Consider the following 21,297-nt stretch of genomic DNA (forward strand, 5'->3'; position numbering starts at 1 on the left):
CAATAAGCTGTGAACAAAGAAGCTCGATTACTCATTACCAATATGGTCACTTCACCTTCACCAGAGGTATTAATATAAGAACTCAGAAGGATATATGTTCAAAGGCTAAAAGTATGATAGATATCATGCTACTGCACAAAAAATCTAACTCATAATGCATTTCTTTTTGTTATTATTATTTGTTAGCCTTCTTATAAGTATTGACTATATTACTTAATTGGGAATGTTTTATGCTCATCCTCAAAGCCTAACACAGTTCAGGTCCACAATAGATGATTAATAAATTATTGTTGATTGATTATTAGAGAAGAGTATTTCAATTTAATCTTTATCTATGGTGGGGTGTTGGGAGATGATTATATTGAAAAAATCTGCAAATTAAGACAATATAGTATCAATATCTGAAGTAAAAAACATATAGTAACAGAACCAATATGATATAGTTGAAGGGGCTTTCATTCAACAAGGAAGAAGACCAAAATTCAATTCCTGGGTCAGTTGCAACTATTTTTATATCTTTTAAAGTTATTCTTGGATTTTCAGTTTCTTTCCTTTTTCTGATCTTTAGTTTTTCTATTGTAAATAAGACAGTTGGGGAAAATGGATTTCAAGTTATGCTTGATGATTTAATTATCTATAGAAACAAACTTTTATGTTAGCTGTGTGATTATTTCAGTAGTCTAGGGGCACCTGGGGGGTGCCCAGTAGGCTAAGTGTCCAACTTCAGCTCAGGTCATAATCTCACGGTTGGTGGTTTTGATCCCCATGTTGGGCTCGGTGCTGACAGCTCAGAGCCTGGAGCCTGCTTTAGATTCTGTGTCTCTGTTTCCCTCTGCCCCTCCCCCACTCACACTCTGTTTCTCTGTCTCTCTGTCTCTTTCAAAAATAAATAAACATTTAAAAGCAATTTATTTCAGTAATCTAAATTCATACTGAGGAAATGCCAGTGTTCTAGGACCAGAGCAAAAGACAATATTAAAGAAGAATTTTTTCAAAGGAAACAAATATTTATTGCATGCCTAGTTTATGTTATGTATTCCTTAAGGCAATTTTAGTCATATTATTTCACTGTATCCTAGTAAATATTCCATTAAAACTGATGTAAGCATTCATATGAATATATTGGCTTATAGAGTTGGAAAGTCCTTCAGGCATGGCTGGTTCAGGATCTAAAAACAGCTGATGATCCAGCTGTATTGATCAGTGAGCTCTGTTCTTCCATGGTTTGCCTTCATTTTCAGAAGGGTGTTTCCCTTCACAGTGACATGATCGCTGAGATCTGTTCAACATTCTGCCAGCTCACAATATAGGAAAAAAACAACAGTTTAAGCCCATATCTTCAGGGATATAAAGGGCCCAAACTGAGCTCTATGTTCATCCTTAAACTAACTACAATTGCCTAACGAATGGAATACATTGACTTAAGCCTAATTTATTTGATGTACTTCCAGTAACACAAGGCACATATAGTAAAAGAAGAGTGAAGAAAATTCAGTTTACAGTTTCTCAGATGAGATTTAGATTTAATGAAAGTTAAGCAGCAAAACCATGGGTTTATTCATTTAACAAATGACCACTGTCCATGAGCCAAACACTGTAGTAGGCGCTGGGATATAACACTAAATAATAAGACAATGTATTTAGCTTTCATGCAGATTAGAATGTGGGGTCAGGCAATAGACAATCAATTCTGAGAAAGGATTTCAATTTCTATTCATCCAGAATCTCAGAGAGAAGGCAAATGCATTGAAGTGAGCCCCACATTCTAAGTCACATTTCCCATCATGTATCTTCAAATTCATAGGTGGCATGGGGCCAAGTGGCTAAAAGGCTGTGCTGAAAGTGGTGCTTAAAATAGAAAGAATTGGGGATGCCTGGGTGGCTCAGTTGGTTGAACACCTGACTATTGATTTTGACTCAGGGCATGATCTCATGGTTTATGGGATCTAGCCCTGCATCTGGCTCTGTGCTAACAGCATGGAGCCTGCTTGGGATTCTCTATCCCCCTCTCTCTCTGCCTTCCCCCACTCATGTCCTCTCTCTCTCTCTCTCTCTCTCTCTCTCTCTCTCTCTTTATAAGTGAATTAAAAAAATAAAATAGGTAGAATTGAAACATAGAATTCAAAATGTAGAATAAAACTAAACGGAGTTAAAATGTTTAAATTTCTACCTTTATTGAGAAAGTTTTAAAAGTAATTGATTGAAAGCACTCCATAATTCCATATAGTAGCTATAATGTCTTTTATGCTATTTAGATGAATATCCAAATTGCTATGTTTCCTAGTCTTTATTTTTAATATTAGTTATTCTGCTCTCTAAATTACTTATGTGCATAGTTATTTTTGGTGATTTTTTGGGTTTTTTTTTGTCATCTATACCCATGTAGCTTATGGATAACAGTGACATGACTTTACAATTGAATTCTCCTCACTAACATGTCTTTTATAGGGAACTCTTGCCTAGGAAGACAAAGGTTGCAAGTGACTTTGTTGTCCATTTCAGGAACTTCCCAGGAAACCATTTAATGGACATCAAATTGTTCAACTTTTCAACAGCATCAAAGAACAGTTTACTTCCCAGGATTCCAAGACTGTTTACACTCTTGATCCAAACTCATCTTGCTGTTTCCATCAGTCCTCAATTATCATGTTATGGTCCTTCCCCAATCCTAATCAGGCCCCTGCCTTGAAAGATCCACCTAAAACTAATTGCCAAAACAAGATAGAGTTTTCTAAAAAAGTTAAAAAAAGAACTACCCTATGATCCAGCAATTGCATTACTAGGTATTTATCCAAAGAATACAAAAACACTAATTCAAAGGGATAAATGCACCCTGATGTTTATAGCAGCATTATCTACAATAGCCAAATTATGGGAACAGTCAAAATGTCCATCAACTGTTGAGTGGATAGAGAAGATGTGGTATATATACACAATAGAATATTACTCAGCCATAAAAAGAATGAAATTATGTCATTTGCAATGGCATGGATGGAGCTAGAGAGTGTAATGCTAAGCGAAATAAGTCAGGGAAAGACAAATACCACATGCTTTCACTCATAAGTAGAATTTAAGAAACACAACAAACCATCAGAGGGTAAAAAAGAGAGATGCAAACCAAGAAACAGACTCAACTATAGAGAGTGAATGGATGGTTACCAGAGGGGAGGTTGGTGGGGTAGATGGTTGAAATAGATGATAGGGATTAAGGACTGCACTTGTTGTGGTAGTGGGTGTTGTATGGAAGTACTGAATCACTAATTTGTACATCTGAATCTAATACCATACTGAATCTAATATCTAACTTGAATTAAAATAAAAAATTAAAGAAATACATACATAAAACTAGTTGCCAGAACCATGTGACTGTCCTAAATTTGTCCTCCCCACTTAAGGATGCCACTAAAACTGTCACGGTAATGATCTCTCTTACCAGCTTTGTGCCGGAAATGTTTCAGTGACATTCATGGAGCCAGAATTCAATAGCTGTGAGAGAGTTTAACCACTGTAGTTCAAACATGGAATGCCTGCATATACATGTTGAATGAATAGATGAACGAATTATACGTTCATTCAGATTCAGAATAGATAACACTTTACAATACTGCACCTAGACTATAAAAATTCTGTAGCATTTTATCAACAATTACGTATAAGGCTCTAGAGGCTATACCATTTCCACATTATTTCTGTTGTTTTCTTAAAAGAACATTCCAAAGAATTCTGTAGGGAAAAATATGTACAATCAGGAAAGAAATGTGCGTATCTTTGCAAACAAAGAATGAAGATTTACCAATTTGACTATTCATTGATACCTGATGAGAAGCACTGTATCTAGCATTACAAATTTCGATTCTTGGGGCACCTAGGTGGCTCAGTCAGTTAAGCATATGACTGTTGATTTCAGTTCAGTTCATGATCTCACAATTCGTGAGTTCAAGTCCTATATCGGGCTCTGTGCTGAAAGTGCAGAGCCTGCTTGGGATTCTCTCTCTCCCTCTGTATCTGGCTTTCCCCTGCTTGCTCTCTCTCTCACTCTCTCAAAAAAAGTAAATAAATAAACTAAAAATATTTTTAATAAAAAAACAAATTTAGATTCTTTATGATGTGTTTTCTGATGAAGTATAAATAGCCAATCCTCAAAATACCTTAAAAACTTTCATGAAATCATTTTTTCCTATTGACTATTAAGTGAAAACCCTTGTTGAAATTCATGCAAGATAAAGAGGTATCAGAAACATAACCAAATACAAGAACTGTTTATTTTAAGCATTTTAGCCATTTAATTAACTACAAATAACAGCTTGTCTTACTGTCTCCTTAAGGGAATTGCCTCCCTAAAATAGAAGCTAATTTTTTATGCACAGTTAAAATGTCAATTTTCCATGATTGCATTAATGTAAGTGCCAGAATTAGAACTCAAGATTTAGAGTCTCAGTCTAGGGTTGATTAGACAAGAGAAGAATCATAGCATTGACTATTCTGTCTTACAGAGAGAAATAATGCAAATAGGTAGAGTCTTATGGTAGAAAGCAATCCATTTGGCATGTCAGAGTCTTCATGTCCCAGGGGGTTTTCTGTATGAAGAGAAGGTGAATTCAATGAATGGACATTAAAGTAAGTGAAGTCCCTAGTTTCTAGCTTCAGTCTTTGCTTTTAAGAGAAAAGGTCTTTTTCCTCTCATACAGAGAGGGGACACCCACAACTACATCCTGAGGCAAGGTATTCCCTTAGACAGGAATAGTTCAGATGCATATTAAGGACAAAAGGTAGCCTGGTGATTTGGGGTTTGCTCCTACTGGGCAGTTAGAAAATAGACTGAAATGCTTTTGTAGACAACAAAGCCCTATGAAAATGCTAGCCCATTAATCATGGGTGATTTTAATTACTGTGATATTGATTAGTATAGCAACTATGCAAAATGTAAGCCAGACACTATGCTTTCCTGAGCTTGCTTTTTTTTCTCCTCAGCTTAACAGCTGGCTTAACCAGAGCCTATTTTAAGAACCAGAAAAGAGCAAACATGAATAAAGTAAAGTTGAAGGTTGTAGAGGACTGCAATGAGAAGTTATTGAAGACAATGGAATGCTGGTTTCTTTCAGAAAACTTGCATTCTTCAAAGAATGCTCTGCAAAGTATTATGCCTTTAGGGAAGGATTCAGTCAATTTCTTACAGTAAATGCATGAATGGTTCTATTTCATTTTATTCCCTAGATTGAATGTATGTAGTTATTTTAAAATACATATATATCTGATATACTTCCCAAAGTATATATACTTTCCTATATATAGATATATATCTGTGCTTTGTGACCTATCCTCTCTGCTTTTGTGGGAACGTTGTCTTCCTACACATGATTTCAGTTCACACAAATGACAATAATGAAAATCCCTTGATTTATAGTGAAATAATATATCTAATAATATCATGTCAGATTCATATATTTAGGCACACTATAACTCAGGTATGGAGAAAAACCAACAAAACTTCTATTCTATAACTGATCTAATGGTTTGGAAAAGCTCTTAACTTGCTGTACAGTGATAAATTTTACATTTAAATTTTAAAATCTTCAAACTTCCCATCTAATATCCTCCATTTCCTTTGGTTTCAAATACTCTCTTAGCTGATTTACAAGTTAGGGTATATGCTTCAGGTTTCAGATTTAATTTCCCTGCCCACATGCCCCTCAACAAGACCTCTGGTGTTACTGTGGGAAGCTTACACATTGTGGAGAATGAGGTAAGCAAATGGAAGGGAGACTGAAGAAGACTTAAGGTTCTTATGTGTAGGTCTTTTTTTTGTCTTCCCAAGCAGAGTGCTTACACAGCCAGGTTTGTCCATTTTTGGTCTCTTAACTAGTGTCTCTTGAGATGCCTCATGTCATAATTAGTGTTACGAATTCCCAACTTCTCTTCTTTTGGTCACAAAGTGTTTATGCACTTTAACTCACCATATCTTTACTCCAGGTTTATCAGTTTATCAGTCTTCTTAGTATATCTGTGGTTCTCCATGGAAACATGAAGAAACTTAAGGGTCTTCTGACTGTTTCAGAGGTACATCTGGAGCCGGCAGCACTGCCTTAGTTTCATCAATCTCACTTTTTCCCTATAAGCCCTCAAGTGCCAGGCTGGACTGACCAAGAGACAAGTGAGGAGATTCTTCTAGAAGGACTGCACCATGGGAAAGCAGCTTTAATGTAGTAGCTGTGGTGAGGCAGGTCTCAGAAATAAGAACACACATGAAAGTTTTGCTTCACTTCTTTCTTTCTTTCCTGCCTTTTCTCTGTAGGACAGTGCATTCAAAGCAATAAGTTTAATAATATATTTTTAAGAAGAATAAAAAGTAGCTTTCAGTTGCATCTGAAAAAACTTTTTAATTATACCCTTATTGTAATAACTAGCATTTATGTGCCAAGTATTGTATTATTTAGTCCTCATATCAAACTTGTTAATAAGTATCAATATTTTATTGAATGAATAATTCACAGCTCAGGGAGGTTAAATAACTTCTCTAATGTTGCATAGCTACTATGTGCTAAAACTAGTATTCACATTCAACTATATCAGACTCCAAAACTGATATCTTTAAGTGTTAATATGATCAAATGTAAGAGGAGGAAGAATTTGATGCAGGCAGGCCAGGAGAAGGTCCCCCAGGACCAGCCAAGAGGGTCCTTGCTATGTGCAGAATAGTAATCAAACACAAGAAAGTAAGAGGTAAGAGCAGTTTATTGAAAGCGTAGAGAGTGCAGGTACAGACAGAACATCTGGGAGACTCAGAAAGTAAAAGAGAGAGATTTTTACCTGTGCTCAGGGTCTGAGGTTTTTATTGAGGATTGTGGTCTGGTGTATGTGTTCCCTCAGGCATCCAGGAACTGGTTAGAACAAGGACAAGGGTTCAGATGTCCTTCATAAGGCAATTATTCCTTGGGGCCCAGATGGGATGTGTGTGTGTGTGGAAGGGATGTTTGAGCATGGAGATGTCTAGCGCAGGTGGTCTGGAATACACAGATGATGGCTTTGTCCAGTTATTCTCACCTGGTCCTTCCCCACATGTTATCTATTGTGCTATAAGACTCTAAAGAAATCATTACGTCTTGACCCTTACAAGGAGGACATATACTATTTTCACTATAAAGCATGTGTAAAGTGGGGGTGCGGGTCCTAGCAAGAATAGAATCAGGAAAAGGAGCAAAAATCAGATTTTTATGAAGTCTAAAGTTTGCCTATATCAAACCAACTTGCCCACACCTATACCTCCATGAAAAGCAAATATCCAGGAAAATAAAATCAAGCAAATATAAAAGCTAAAAACAGAGTCCATACATTTTAGTATGGTACATCAATTGGTTAGTGTTGGAATTTGTAATGCACACACTGAACTAATAGTAGTAGAGAAAAATCTATCAGCAAATAGTGGAAATTACTATTCTTCCCAGAGTTCCTAAGTAAAGGATGCTTATGTGTATATATCCCTTATGTGTATATATTTATGTGTAATAAATCCCTAGATTTCCAACTCAATTTTCAGTATTAAGTCACTCTACACTGTAATTATCTAGAGTGGTATTTGTTTCCCACCATAAACTCTAGTGACTTAAAATAGAGAACTAGAAGTGGTTCCAAGGAAAATCACTGAAGATGGACATTTTCTATTGCTTATGTGACCTGGGTGAAAAGGGAATGATTATTCATCCCCAGGGAAAATGGATTGTGGGTGGCCCAAGACATGTGGTCATTTATAGCATGCATCCCTTAGCACTTAGTAGGATTTGGAATTCAAGTGGCTGCTGCAAATGACCACTGTGATTGCAAATGAGGGATCCAGAGACTGTGAGGTCAGTCTTTGCGCTTCTAATGAAGCACAAAGAAAATTATCACAGCACAGGGTCTTAAATACTCGGTTTTACCTCTTCCTTACATTCTCCACTCTACTTCTCAAACACCTGCAACAATAGGTTTAGACTTGTTTGAGTCCCTGAATATATCTTTTATAACTGACAGTCACTGACTGAGACAACAATAAATCAGATGCAGAAATCAATTCAAGGAGTTATAGAAATACAAAGTAATTTGAATCCCCAACTGTGCCAGGTCTCTTATGTAAAAGTCAGGCACTTATGGGGAAAGAATTAGGCTTTAAAATCATAATGGGAACATTTGAGTGAGTTACAATAAATATAAGCCTGGTAAACTTCCAAATTCCATTAATGTCCCCACACTGATAGAAATAGCTGCTTTTCACCTTGTTGGGAAGAAAGCCGTAACTTGCTTGAAGACACTAAAATGATCTTACTTGTATCAGTCAGCATCTAGTCAGGGAATAGAAACCACAGCAGTTATTTGAGCAGAGATATTATATATATATATTTTTAATTTGAGAGAGAGAGAGAGAGAGAGAGAAAGCAGGGGAGAGGGACAGAGGGAGAGGGAGAAAGAGAATCTCAAGCAGGGTCCACACTCAGAGTGGAGCCCCTCACGGGCCTTGATCTCATGACCTGGAGATCATTACCTGAGCTTGAAATCAAGAGTTGAAACTCAACCGACTAAGCCAACCAGGTGCCCTGAACAGAGAGAATTGTATATGCTAACTAGAAATAAAGTTGTTAGCTAGGTAAATGAAAAGATAAAATGAGAACTGTAGAGTGTTATAAAAGTAACAACCGTAGGACACAGTTACTCTCCTTCAATGTGGGGGAACAAGAAACTCACTGGAATTATTAAAGCTTAGTGACTTGAAAAGGGTCTTGGGAATCTGGAACCCAGACCTCTGAAGAGGTGGTACCATCCAACTGGGGCTGGTGTGTTGAGACAGTTCTTGATAAAGCTGGTTGTACCCATGTTGGAAAAATTGCAAACCAGATTCAGTTACTGCTACTGGAAGGAGAACCATTAACGATGTTACCCTAGAAACAGGAAGAAGCAAGAATCTTCTCCTCTAGCCTTGAAATCTCCTTCTAGTACTCTTTATTGCAGATTCTAAAATAGAGTCAACCAGTTAGCCAAGCAAAAATATCTGCCATGCCACAATTCCAGCATCACAAAGAGTTTACAAGGGCACATCACATTAGGTAGTTACCTCAAAATCACTTGCCTCATGCCTTGCTCCTGTCAGCCTCTGACAGCTTTCAGATCCATAATCACAATCATATCCTAACATGTCTCAGGAGGACAAATGTAAGACCTGACTTGAGAGGCAATGGCTTATAGAAAATACAGTTGTAAGATTTTGCTGATTTATATTGTGCGAATCCTACGGGATAAGTATGAAAATGAATTCTACAGTATCTGATAGAGAATAATAAACACAACATTAGAGAAGTTGAATTTATCACTAAGATAAATGCAACAGAAATGTTGGATTCAACTCCATCTCTACCATTTATATGATTTTTGAACTTAAACAAGACGCTTAACTGTCCTTTGTCTAATTTTTTTCTCTATAAGATGAGGATAATAATTGTGAAATGTGATTATTATGAAAATTAAATTACTATATATATATCTACTTATGTAAGCATTCATAACATAGTAAGGACAAGAGTACTAACAAACAAAAAGGAATCAGGCAGCTAGAAGTAACTCTAATAGTTTGTTTCAGTATTTCAGTGAAAATTGGATTTAGCAGTCACTAGAATTAAATAAAGTTGAGATATTAGAAATTCCTTATATAATATAATGGAAGAAATCCACTGACTTAGGAAGATAGGAATGCTGGAGTATGTTTCTCATGTGTGAACTGCTCATCCACCCCCTACCTATATATCATTCTGGGGGTCCACCAAATATTAGTCCAGATTTCCCCAAGGGATTTGTAGCCTTTTACCAAGGTGGAAATACATCTTACACCTAGGAAAGAGGACAATCTTGACTTTTCAAGGATAACCACACAGTTGCCTCCAGCAAATAATAATATCCGGGGGCTCCTGTGTGACTGAGGTTTACCACTCTGAATAAAAGAACATATACACTGGAGGATAAACGGAGTTTGGCTTGAGCTCAGCTTCTACAGCATGTCTGTAAAACAAGCCTGTATTTATTTCTGCCATTTTTGATTACATAATTGGAATAAAGTCAGCAACAAACAGAATGTCCACATTGATACCGTCATTTGTAGAATGAAGATTATTTTGCCTGCCAAGGCCTAAGTAAAAGCCTTCAAACTTCCCCTCTATGCCAAAATGATAAACCAAATTCAACCTTATAACCCTGGTGCACTGCAGATTTTAATGTTACCAGAAGTTCTGAACACTATAAACGTGGTGATTTCTATCATCTCTCCATTTAAATAGCAGAAGATGGATTAGTGATGTAAAGAGACGATATGTTGGTCTTGAAGAGTGACAGTGAATTATTTGAAATTTGATCAGGGGATTAAATGCAATTGGAACTGATGTTTCCCCTTGTGTCTCTTTATTCCAGCTGATCAACATTCTTCTGACAACTGGTAAGCAGTTTCCAGAGTGAAAATTCTTTCTCTTCCTCTCTCTTATCAAGCAAATGCAGTTTGCTTTAAGGTCAGCACTATACTTTTGCTATCCTACCTCTGGTTTTCTGTATAAATTGGCTTCAAGAATCTTGATCATCTCACTAGGCTACAGGATATTTTGCTGGCTCACTACATTGATAACATTATGTGGACTGAATTTGGTAAGCAGAAATGCTCTAAATGCCTATGTATACATACATTTGTATGCTAGGAAACAAGAGGTGACCACCCCCCCCACCACACACACACACACACACACACACACACACACACACAAGGGTGTCAGGCTGTTACCTCTATGTTAAGTAGATGTCTGAGGATGTTGACCTCACCCACCAGAGTAAAAAACAATTAACTTCATTCTGTACAACTATTACTTTCTTAGTGTGTGGTGGTTGGTGGGGATATTGGCAATGGTGAAAATGGAAATCAGGTACTTTTGAAACCAATAGTCTAATCTATTCAGTTATTTTCATCCTTCCAACATTTTAGCAATCACAGAAATCTTATGTTACATTTCTTGCTGCTTGAAAAACCGTGGTTTCTGTTACTGCACTGCTGGATATTGTGGATCCTGAATTGGTTTCAGATGGCTGCTGTAATAAATTACCCAAATTTAGCTGCTTAAAACAATACTCATTTATTATCTTGCAGTTTTGAAGGACAGAAGTTCAAAATGTGTCTCAATGGGCCAAAATCAAGGTGTCAACAGGCCGCATTCCCTTCTGGATGCTCTAGAGGAAATTTACTTTCTTGCTTTTTCCAGCTTCTAGAGGCTGCCCATATTCTTTGGCTGTCCACTTTCCTAGGCTATTGTCCGCATTCTATTTTTGAGATCAGCAATATTTCACCCAGTCTTTTGTACATTGCTTCACTCTGATTCCAACTTTCCTGCCTCTTTTTTTTTTTTTTTAACTTATAAGAACTCTTGTGATTACATTGGGCCTACCCAGATAATCTAGGATAATTTTCTCATCTCAAGGTCATCTGATAAGCAATTTAATTCCACTTGGGACCTTACTTCCATTTTTTCAGGAAACATAACACATTCACAAATTCCGGGGATTAGGATTTAAACATCTTTGGAGGACTATATTCTATTATACCTACCATTCCTTTCTCACTGATCTCATGTTTCTATGAGAAAGAATTTCTGTCTAGGAAACTTCTTGAGCTCTCTCTTACTCCCCAGGTTAGTAACTTTCCCTGAAATTGGAAGATATAAATGAGTACTCTTCTGCATTCTCCTAGGACATTGCTAAGGTACAGAGGGAACACATTGCATTATTTGAGGTATGAATCTATTACAAGGTAGGTGGATAATCTTCGGGTATCTCATCCAGCTCTAGCATTTTTTTAAAGATTTTTTAAAAGTTTATTGTTTTTGAGAGAGAGATAATGAGAGCATGAGCAGGGGTGGAGCAGAGAAAGAGGGAAACAGAGAATCCTAAGCAGACTCTATGTGGTCAGTGCACAGAGCCCGACGCTGGGCTCAAACTCACAAAACCATGAGATCATGACATGAGCTGAAATCAAGAACTGGATGCTTAAGTGACTGAGCCACCCAGGCGCCCCCAAATCTAGCATTTTTAAAGTACATTGTCTAAAAGTCATTACCAGTAGTTAAGTATTTTATCTTCAATTATCTATCTTCAATATCTGTATCTCAATTGGTTCCTAATTCTGACAAAGAAAATAGAGGTGAAATATATTAACTTTGCAATGTGCCAAAAAATAATAATAGCTGCTACCTGAATGGTTATAAGCATTAAAGATTGCATATTTTAAAATGCTATCTAGAAGTGAACAAAGAAAAAAATATAAGGAATTTATTCAGAAAGCTAATTGTCAAGTCCATTATGAGGAAGTTCATAGTGGTCTATTGAGGTAAATATAATGAACTGACATGGCCATTACATGAAGTTATATAAGTCTTCTGTGTTCTGTACCCAATTTTAATGAATAGGAATGTTGGGGCCCCCCAAATCAGTAAGCAATGTTGAGAATGCCAGCTGACTGTCCTACAATTCAATTCACTTCTGACATGGTTTATCCAGGGATAGTATGAGATTCCACAAGTTAGAGACTCAGTCCCACAAGACTTCCCTCTTCTCACCCTCAGCTTCAGATGCCAGTCAGAAGACCAGTTTTTTACCTGTACTTCTGAACAACTGGCTCTAGGTTAGTGGTTTCTATGTCTCCCTCCATGGGTTTGATTAATTTGCTAACGTGGCTCACAAAATTCAGAGAAATATTTTACTTACTAGATTACTGACTTTTATAAAAAGGATATAACTCAAGAACACCCAGATGGAAGAAATGAATAGGGCAAGGTTTGGTAAAGGAGTGTGGAGATTAGTTCCTCACTGTCTTAGCACAAACTCCAATCCAGCAACCCCATCCTTTTGGGTTTTATGGAGGCTTCATTACATATACGTTTTTGGCCATTGGTAATCCATTGAACCTCCAACCTTTCACTGTTCCATCCTCAAGTGACCTATGAGCAATCCTAAATTCCTTAATTAACATAACAAAAGATACCTTTATCTCTCTCACCATTTAAGGAATTCTAATAGTTTTAGAAGCTTTGTATTAGACACAGTACAAAGATCAAATATATATATTTCTTATTTCAAATCACAATATCATAATAAATATCTCTAGTTATCTTGTATGTCTATTGTCTATACTTTAAAACTTTGTTCTATTTCTTTTAGGATATATACTACCAAAAATTCATTGTCTAATTCAGTGTCTAAGAAATAATATATTAAATTTGCTAAATCTTTTCTTGATCCATTTTTATCATAATTATGATCAAATAATGCATTAAATAAGTCAATCGAGGGCTATTGAGTGACTTCTTTACTGACCTATATACTTAATTTTCTAAATAAATTCCCTATATTTTTGCTTGGCAAATTTCTAGATTTTCATAAAGACAGGAGTTTGCCTTTATGCAAAACAAAATTATTAAATAAAAGATGAGTGTTGCCATTTCTAAAGTTATGTTGGTATACTAAATAATGTTTTATTATAATATTTATAATTGCTCTCTGACTTCAGCTGTATTCAAGTTATTTCATAATTTTTTTGCATCAGTATCCATTTCAATATTTTTTCAAATTTAGTCTATTTTATTGGAAGCACATAAAATTGTTGGGTTACAATGCCAGAATCTCTACCCATCCACTCACTCCCAAACCTGATTCAATGCCACTACTTCCTTAGTATTGACTTAGATATTCCTTAATCTAGGAATGGTTTTCTGATACTCCTTAAACTTTCTTGGGTACCTTTTCTATGCAACTGCACAGTACTTCCCCTATCGATTGCCCTTGTTTTTGATGGACCTTGTTAATTTATGTCTCTCCCACTAGATGGTAATTTCCCCCATAGCAAAAATAGCATGTAACCTTGTTCACCATTTTATCTACAGTGCATAAGACAATGATTTACATATTATAGATTCATTATTTATCTTCTTATGCTTTATAAATATTAGTTACTTAGTTATTCATAATGGTGGCATGAACTATTATGATAGTATTATAGCAATAAAATTGGTAACATTTTAGTTTCTTTTTTTTTTCTTTTTTACATTTTAGTTTCTGACCTGAACTCAAGGGGAAGTATTCATTTCAGAATACACCACTTTGGATGGGGATTATTTTGAGCTGAAGACAAGACCCAACAAACCCAGGAAGAGATGTTAACTCTCCCCTTAAGTGCCTAAAAGAATTTAGATAGAAGGCCTATACCAGGAGGAGAGCTAATACCAAAGATAACATTTTATATGGAAAGACTTATCTGCATAGAAAGGCAAACATTTGTTCACCAAACCTCTGCTTTTCTTATGTTCGTTTGATTTGTATTTCTCCTCTTGAAGCCCCAGATCACTATTCCCTTCACTTTAGCGCAGGATGGCATATAAGCCTCAATTGTTTATCTCTGAGTCCCATGTCTTTGGGGCTTCTGTATGTAGGAAATGTGTTTTTCTTCTGTTAATCTGTTTTATATCCATTTAAATATTAGACCAGCCAAAGACCTAGAAGTGAAGAAGGGAAAACTTTTCCACTCCTATGAACTAACACCCAAAAACATTTATTTATTTATTTATTTTTATAATTTTTTTTTTCAACATTTATTTATTTTTGGGACAGAGAGAGACAGAGCATGAACGGGGGAGGGGCAGAGAGAGAGGGAGACACAGAATCGGAAACAGGCTCCAGGCTCTGAGCCGTCAGCACAGAGCCCGAGGCGGGGCTCGAACTCAGGGACCGCGAGATCGTGACCTGACTGAAGTCGGACGCTTAACCGACTGCGCCACCCAGGCGCCCCGAAACATTTATTTTTTTAATGGACACATTTACATTAATGTCCAAAAACAAGACAGCAATGTTACATTAACTTTTTTCCAGTTTTGATAGTGATTTAGATATGGTATTGTGGCAGACTTTCCCTCCCTTTCCTTAGGAGATTAGAAGATAAATCTTCATGATTACAATGAACCAGCCCAAGTAGCAAATGTAGAGCTAGGACGCTCTTTCCCCAAGTTACCATGTTTTTATTTTTGCCATTATAACAAAACCATAACTTGCTAAATAGCTCCTGGTCATTTCTAAATAGAGAACATATGCAATTACTAATATTTAGCTCACAGTTTGAAATGCTGGAGTTAATTAGTTTTGGTAATACATTCATCAACTTTGTAAAATGTAATATCCTTCAGTCCTCTTCAAATCAACATACTAGTAGTCTGTTGTAGTGGCATTTTTTTCTGTAGCCACATACTAAGATCATCCTTGTGACAAAGTAAATAAGGCCAGCCATTGACTAAATATAAAATAAGAAACTTATATTTAGTAATTTGCATTCTTCTTATTTAAAGTGCCCCCTTTAGGTTTTATTAACCAAAATATTAGGTAATATTCTCTTATTGGCCAAAAATTTTAAATCCAATGGCTCTAAAAAATGTTCAAACTCTTTTCTAACTACATATACATGCATTTAAATCCACATATTATTTTTGTCTAATGTCCCATTATCTTAAATTTTATGGTAAATACTAAATTAAACACATGCCAATCTTTCTAGCTTCAAATTCTGTGAACTCCTCCACCCTAAAGGTTATAATTTGAGTTCAGAAGCTAGATAAACATTAAGATCCTTTAATATGTAACATTTATTCTTTCAATAAATGTATATTAAGCTATTATCATAGACTCCAGGGACTCTTCTGGGCATTGGGTATATACTAAAGACACAGACAAAAATTCCCTCCAAAGTTAATGTTCCCCAAGAAACACAGCAAAACCATTGTTTTATCTCACTTCACTTTTTAAAAATCTATTGCCTTAATAACTTGTCCTGATACTCAGTCCATCTTACTTTCATACTCCATCAGGCTTTCAGTCCCTGTTAAACCCTCTTGTCCTACACCTTTCCTATATTCTCACCTATCAGACAATCCTATTCTATATTATATTCATTCAAGGTCCAGCCAGCTAGATTATTGGAGGTGTCAAGGATTTTAATGCTGACAATAAACTAAAATGTAAACAGTCAATAGCTCCCAGCATGTTCGCATTACAACAAAGGTTTTAGGAGAAAAGAGAGAAAGAAAAAGAGGAAGAAAGAGAGAAAGCAAGAGCAAGCATGCAAACAAGGAAAGAGCAAGACAAGAAAGGAAGGAAGAAGGGAAGGAAGGAAGGAAGGAACAAAAAAACGAATGAAGTATTAATAGTAATGCAGTCAATTATTAGTTGATTGTCAGTAATCTCCAAAATCGTGCCTATCATTTGTAGGCATAAACATTTCTGCAGTGTTCATCATTCATGAATAAAATCTGGCACTCATTGGATTCTGAAATTGTTACGGTTTTACTGGCCAAAATCCACAGATATACCCTCTAAATGATAGTTTAAGCCCTAGAATTTATAGGCCAAATTTATAGAAACTACCTGTATTCATTGTCTATCGCTTTATAAAATATTCCCACAAATTTAGCAGCTTAAGACAACATATATTTAGTATCCAACTATTTCCATGGGCCACAAGTCAAGTACTTGTTAGCTATGTCCTCTGTTCCAGGTTTCACAAGTGTGAAATCAAAGTGACAGCCAAAGCTGCAATCTCACATCAGACTCAGAGTTCTCCTCAAAGTTCATTCACTTTATTGGCAGAATCACTTCCTTATTGTTGTAGGATTGAGACCCCCATGTTTTTTGCAGTTGTCAGCCAGGGACCACTCTCATCTTCCATAGGCTGACTTTAAGGTTTTGCCATGAGGCCCTCTCACAACATGGCAGCTTACTTCTTCAAAACCAGCAAAGTCGTATCACTCAAATCTGCTAAGATAGAATCTTATGTAGCATCATTACAATCCACATTTAAGGGGAGAGGATCACAAAGGACATCTATATCAGGGGGCAGGAATAATGGCAACCACCTTAGAATGCTGCCTGCCATATATCTTTAAATTTTCTTATTTTATATGTTAGAAGTAGCTTTATTCTTCAAGGGTCCTTGCTTGTGGATAAATAATGTGGAACAGGTATGGATTCTATAATGTAGAGACAATTTAGCATAATTCAGAGAAAATCTGCCCATTTTCCCAGAGAATATTTTCTTCTAGGGAAGCATATGTGCTTACATTTTCTCCTAAGAATGGCAGCAAGCTCTTTTTATAAAAAGCAATCGATTAATTGTCATTTAGAATTATGCTTAAACTATCAAAATCAAACCATGTCAATGATGATAGCTTATAGTCCTAAAACGTGAATTTCAAGTCAATGGTCTCTTTTACTCAAAGTAAAATTGAGTGTGTTTTCCTGGCTCCCTTCCTAATACTATCACTCAGGGAGTCTTTTAGATCAAAACATGCTACCAAATTTCCTGCTTATCTTTCTTATTTCAGAATTGCAAAATATGCCAAGTACAGAAGTTTCTTTGAATTCTTCAAATACTCTTTTATATTAAATATTCAGTATAGAAAATAAACAATTTAAAATGCTCAGAAAAGTAAGACTGGAGTTTACAGAACTAAATCATACAAAACCTGTTCAAATTCAAAATGTGTTGAATTCTGTATATACTTAATAGAGAATTATTTTTTTTTATTTCAAACACATACACTGCTGAAGCACATTCAAAGAAAATTATATTCTGATTATAGAAAAACTATAAGTGACATGGACACACTGAGCTATGACAAAATAATCTATTTGGTAAACTGAGTGGTTTCTTTGTGCAGGAGTGATATTTCTAGCAAAAGGGGCCTTGCATATTATTTTAAGATGTATATTGTAATGTAAAATAAAGAACAAGTAAAGTTATGGTTTATTTTTTATTCTGTGAGATAGATAATTCTAATTTATGTCTTCTATGTTTCTCCCCCACTTACTATAGAAATAGGGAAGAGTGTAGAGATGGAGAAAGTTTGGGCACATGTATACCTCCGGAAAAAACAAATATAGTCACTACCATAAAGTTGAGGTTATGCAAAGCAGCTTAAGCGAGGTCTTACTAGATATTTGATAATTTAAATCAAGTGCAGAATTTTTTTTCTTCTTATTGTTTATGTAGTCGTGTAAAACATATTTTCATTAAAAAATATGACATGTGAGTTAATATTGAAGCTTCTGATACATTTTAGCATGACTAGAACTGAAGTGAAATGGGGAATAAAAGTCTTTTGGTATTGGGTAAATTTGTGATAACTTTGGCTGATAGAGAACAAACCAAAAAAGCAAGACCGTAAAGTAGATAATTTAACTCAATGGCAAAGTGTTCCTCTGAATGATAGCATCAGAACTGTCCTATAACTTTTCTCACCAGCTAAATAAAGGCACAGTACTTGGTTTCTGAATTGGAAATTATGAAAATTTTTAAATATGAATTTATAAACAAGGAGACTAATTCAATAACCTGAGGTCCTCCTTTGTAAGAAGTTTGACTCCACTCCAAGCTTTTCTACACAATTCTTTAGTTATGTCCTGTTGAATATTACTGCCATTGTTAAGTTTCTTTACTTCTATTTCCACTAATCAATTTTAAAGCCTTTTAGATTTCCCTTGTATCTAGGTCTTAACCACTGTCAAGAATGATATGGGCAATTGTTATTTATTTAGTAATTTATTTATTCATTTACCTGTATATAAACATCCATGATTTCAATATTAGGAGGGTATCTATATCAGTCAGTGTTCCACTAGAGAAACAGAACTAGTAGTAGATTTTAGGAGATATATATAAGCACATATATATGCATAAGTATATGTTGAATGAAACATATATTAAATTAAATATCACATATGCACATCCACACATAGACATAAATTCACTGCAAGGAAATGGCATATGTGATTGAGGGGACTAGCTAGACAAGTCTAAAATATAAAGTCAGGCCATCGGGAAAGACAGGTTAGAGATTCCTGTGTAGGAGCTGAAGCCACAAGCCATAGACAGAATTTCTTCTTTTACAAGGAAATCTCAACCTCAGTTCTGCGCTTGAGGCCTATCAACTGATTGGATTAGGCCCACTCAGATTACTGAAGATTACCTCCTTTACTTAAAGTCAGCTGATTGAGAATGACAATCACATCTACAAAATATCTTCATAGTACCACTAAGATTAGTGTTTGACTGAATAACTGGGACCATCACCTAACTATACTGACACACAAAATCAAACATCACACTATCAGAAATATGAGAAGTACCATTATAAGCACAATGAGAATTGCTACAATGTTGAGGCTGTGTTAAACTAAGAATGTACTTCTCCAAGTGGGAATCCCTATTATAGGCAATATTTCTAGCTATTCTGTAAAGTGGCTATAAAATGGAAACCGATTTGATATAATGGGGAAAATGACCCCATAAAACTCATGGATCTTCATGTGACCTTCCTGACTACCTCTTCTTTAGCTACTAGTTCTGATATCTACTATCTCTTCTACATAATTCATATAAGAAATAGTTTTTGTGTTCAACCAAAAATATTAAATTCCCATCACCCATTTAGCCCATCACCCACCTACTTCCTTCCATCAACCCTCAATTTGTTCTCTATAGTTAAGAGTCTCTTATGGTGTGTTTTCCTCTCTCTCTTTTACCCCCATTCCCATATGTCATCTATTTTTTTTTCTTAAATTCCACATATGAGTGAAACCATATGGTATTTGTATTTCTCTGCCTAACTTATTTCACTTAACATAATGCATTCCAACTCCATCCATGTTGTTGCAAATGACAAGTTTCATTCTTTTTGGTGGCCGAGTAATATTCCATTGTATCTTTTTTATCCATTCAAGACATTTGGGCTATCTTTATCAGGTACAGGTACCCCTTAAAATCTGTATTTTTATATCATTTGGTAAGTCCCTACTACTGCAATTGTTGGATCATAGGGTAGTTCTATTTTTAACTTTTTTTTTTTTTAATTTTTTTTTTCAACGTTTATTTATTTTTGGGACAGAGAGAGACAGAGCATGAACGGGGGAGGGGCAGAGAGAGAGGGAGACACAGAATCGGAAACAGGCTCCAGGCTCTGAGCCATCAGCCCAGAGCCCGACGCGGGGCTCGAACTCACGGACCGCGAGATCGTGACCTGGCTGAAGTCGGACGCTTAACCGACTGCGCCACCCAGGCGCCCCTATTTTTAACTTTTTGAGGAAGCTCCATACAATTTTCCAGAGCAGCTGCACCAGTTTGCATTCCTACCAACAGTGCAAGAGGGTTTCTTCACCAACACTTGTTGTTTCCTGTGTTGTTACTTTTATCCACTCTCACATATGTGAGGGGGTATCTCATTGTGGTTTTGATTTGCATTTTCTTGATGATGAGTGATGTTGAACATCTTTTTCATGTGCCTGTTGGCCATCTGGGTGTCTTTGGAAAAAATGTCTATCCATGTCTTCTGCCCATTTCTTCACTTGATTATTTGTTTTTTGGGTGTTGAGTTTGATAACTTATTTATAAATTTTGGATACTAACCATTTATCAGATATGTCATTTGCAAATACCTTCTTCCATTTCATAGGCTGCCTTTCAGTTTCATTGATTGTTCCCTTTGCTGTGCAGAAGCTTTTTATCTTTAGGAAGTTCCAATAGTTCATTTTTGCTTTTTGTTTGCCTTGCCTTCAGTGACATGTCTGGGAATAAGTTGCTATTGCCAACATCAAGAGCTTGCTGTCTGTGTTCTCCTCTAGGATTTTGATGGTTTCCACTACTGATTTAAACTACATTGTTTAACTTTTAAAAGACTTGGAAATTTATAAGTAATATGAGTTATGTTGGTCAGAAAATACAAATTAAAGCAAACCCTACCTTATAAGCCTATTCAATAATTTTATTGGCTATCTTATATAGACCTTTCTGTATAAGGATGAGCTGACATACACAAAGGCCTCTGAAGGGCTACACCAAGACTCCTAAACTTGACTTCCTGGTGCCTCTTCCTAAGAATGTCATTACTAATCCAAAGAGCTCAACTAATGGAGTCTAAAGTGACAGAGTCTTTTATAGAGTAATAAAATCTTTTAGGATGTACTTCAGGGGCTTCTAATCCTCCCAGTAACATAGTAAATATAATGAACATAAAAATTATCTTTGCAGCTGTTGTATGTGTCAGTAGCAATAATAAACTCTCAGCACTGCAGAAGAGCAAAATAGCATCTGGTATTTTGATTCACCCAATTTAATCACATGGAGTTTGAACATTTACTATTTTACAAGTTTTGTTTATTGATTTACAAGATTTTTATAAGATTATGTGAAATCCTGTGGAACACATGGTTAGC

Source organism: Prionailurus viverrinus, chromosome D1 (genome assembly GCF_022837055.1).
Source record: "Prionailurus viverrinus isolate Anna chromosome D1, UM_Priviv_1.0, whole genome shotgun sequence".
NCBI lineage: Eukaryota > Metazoa > Chordata > Mammalia > Carnivora > Felidae > Prionailurus > Prionailurus viverrinus.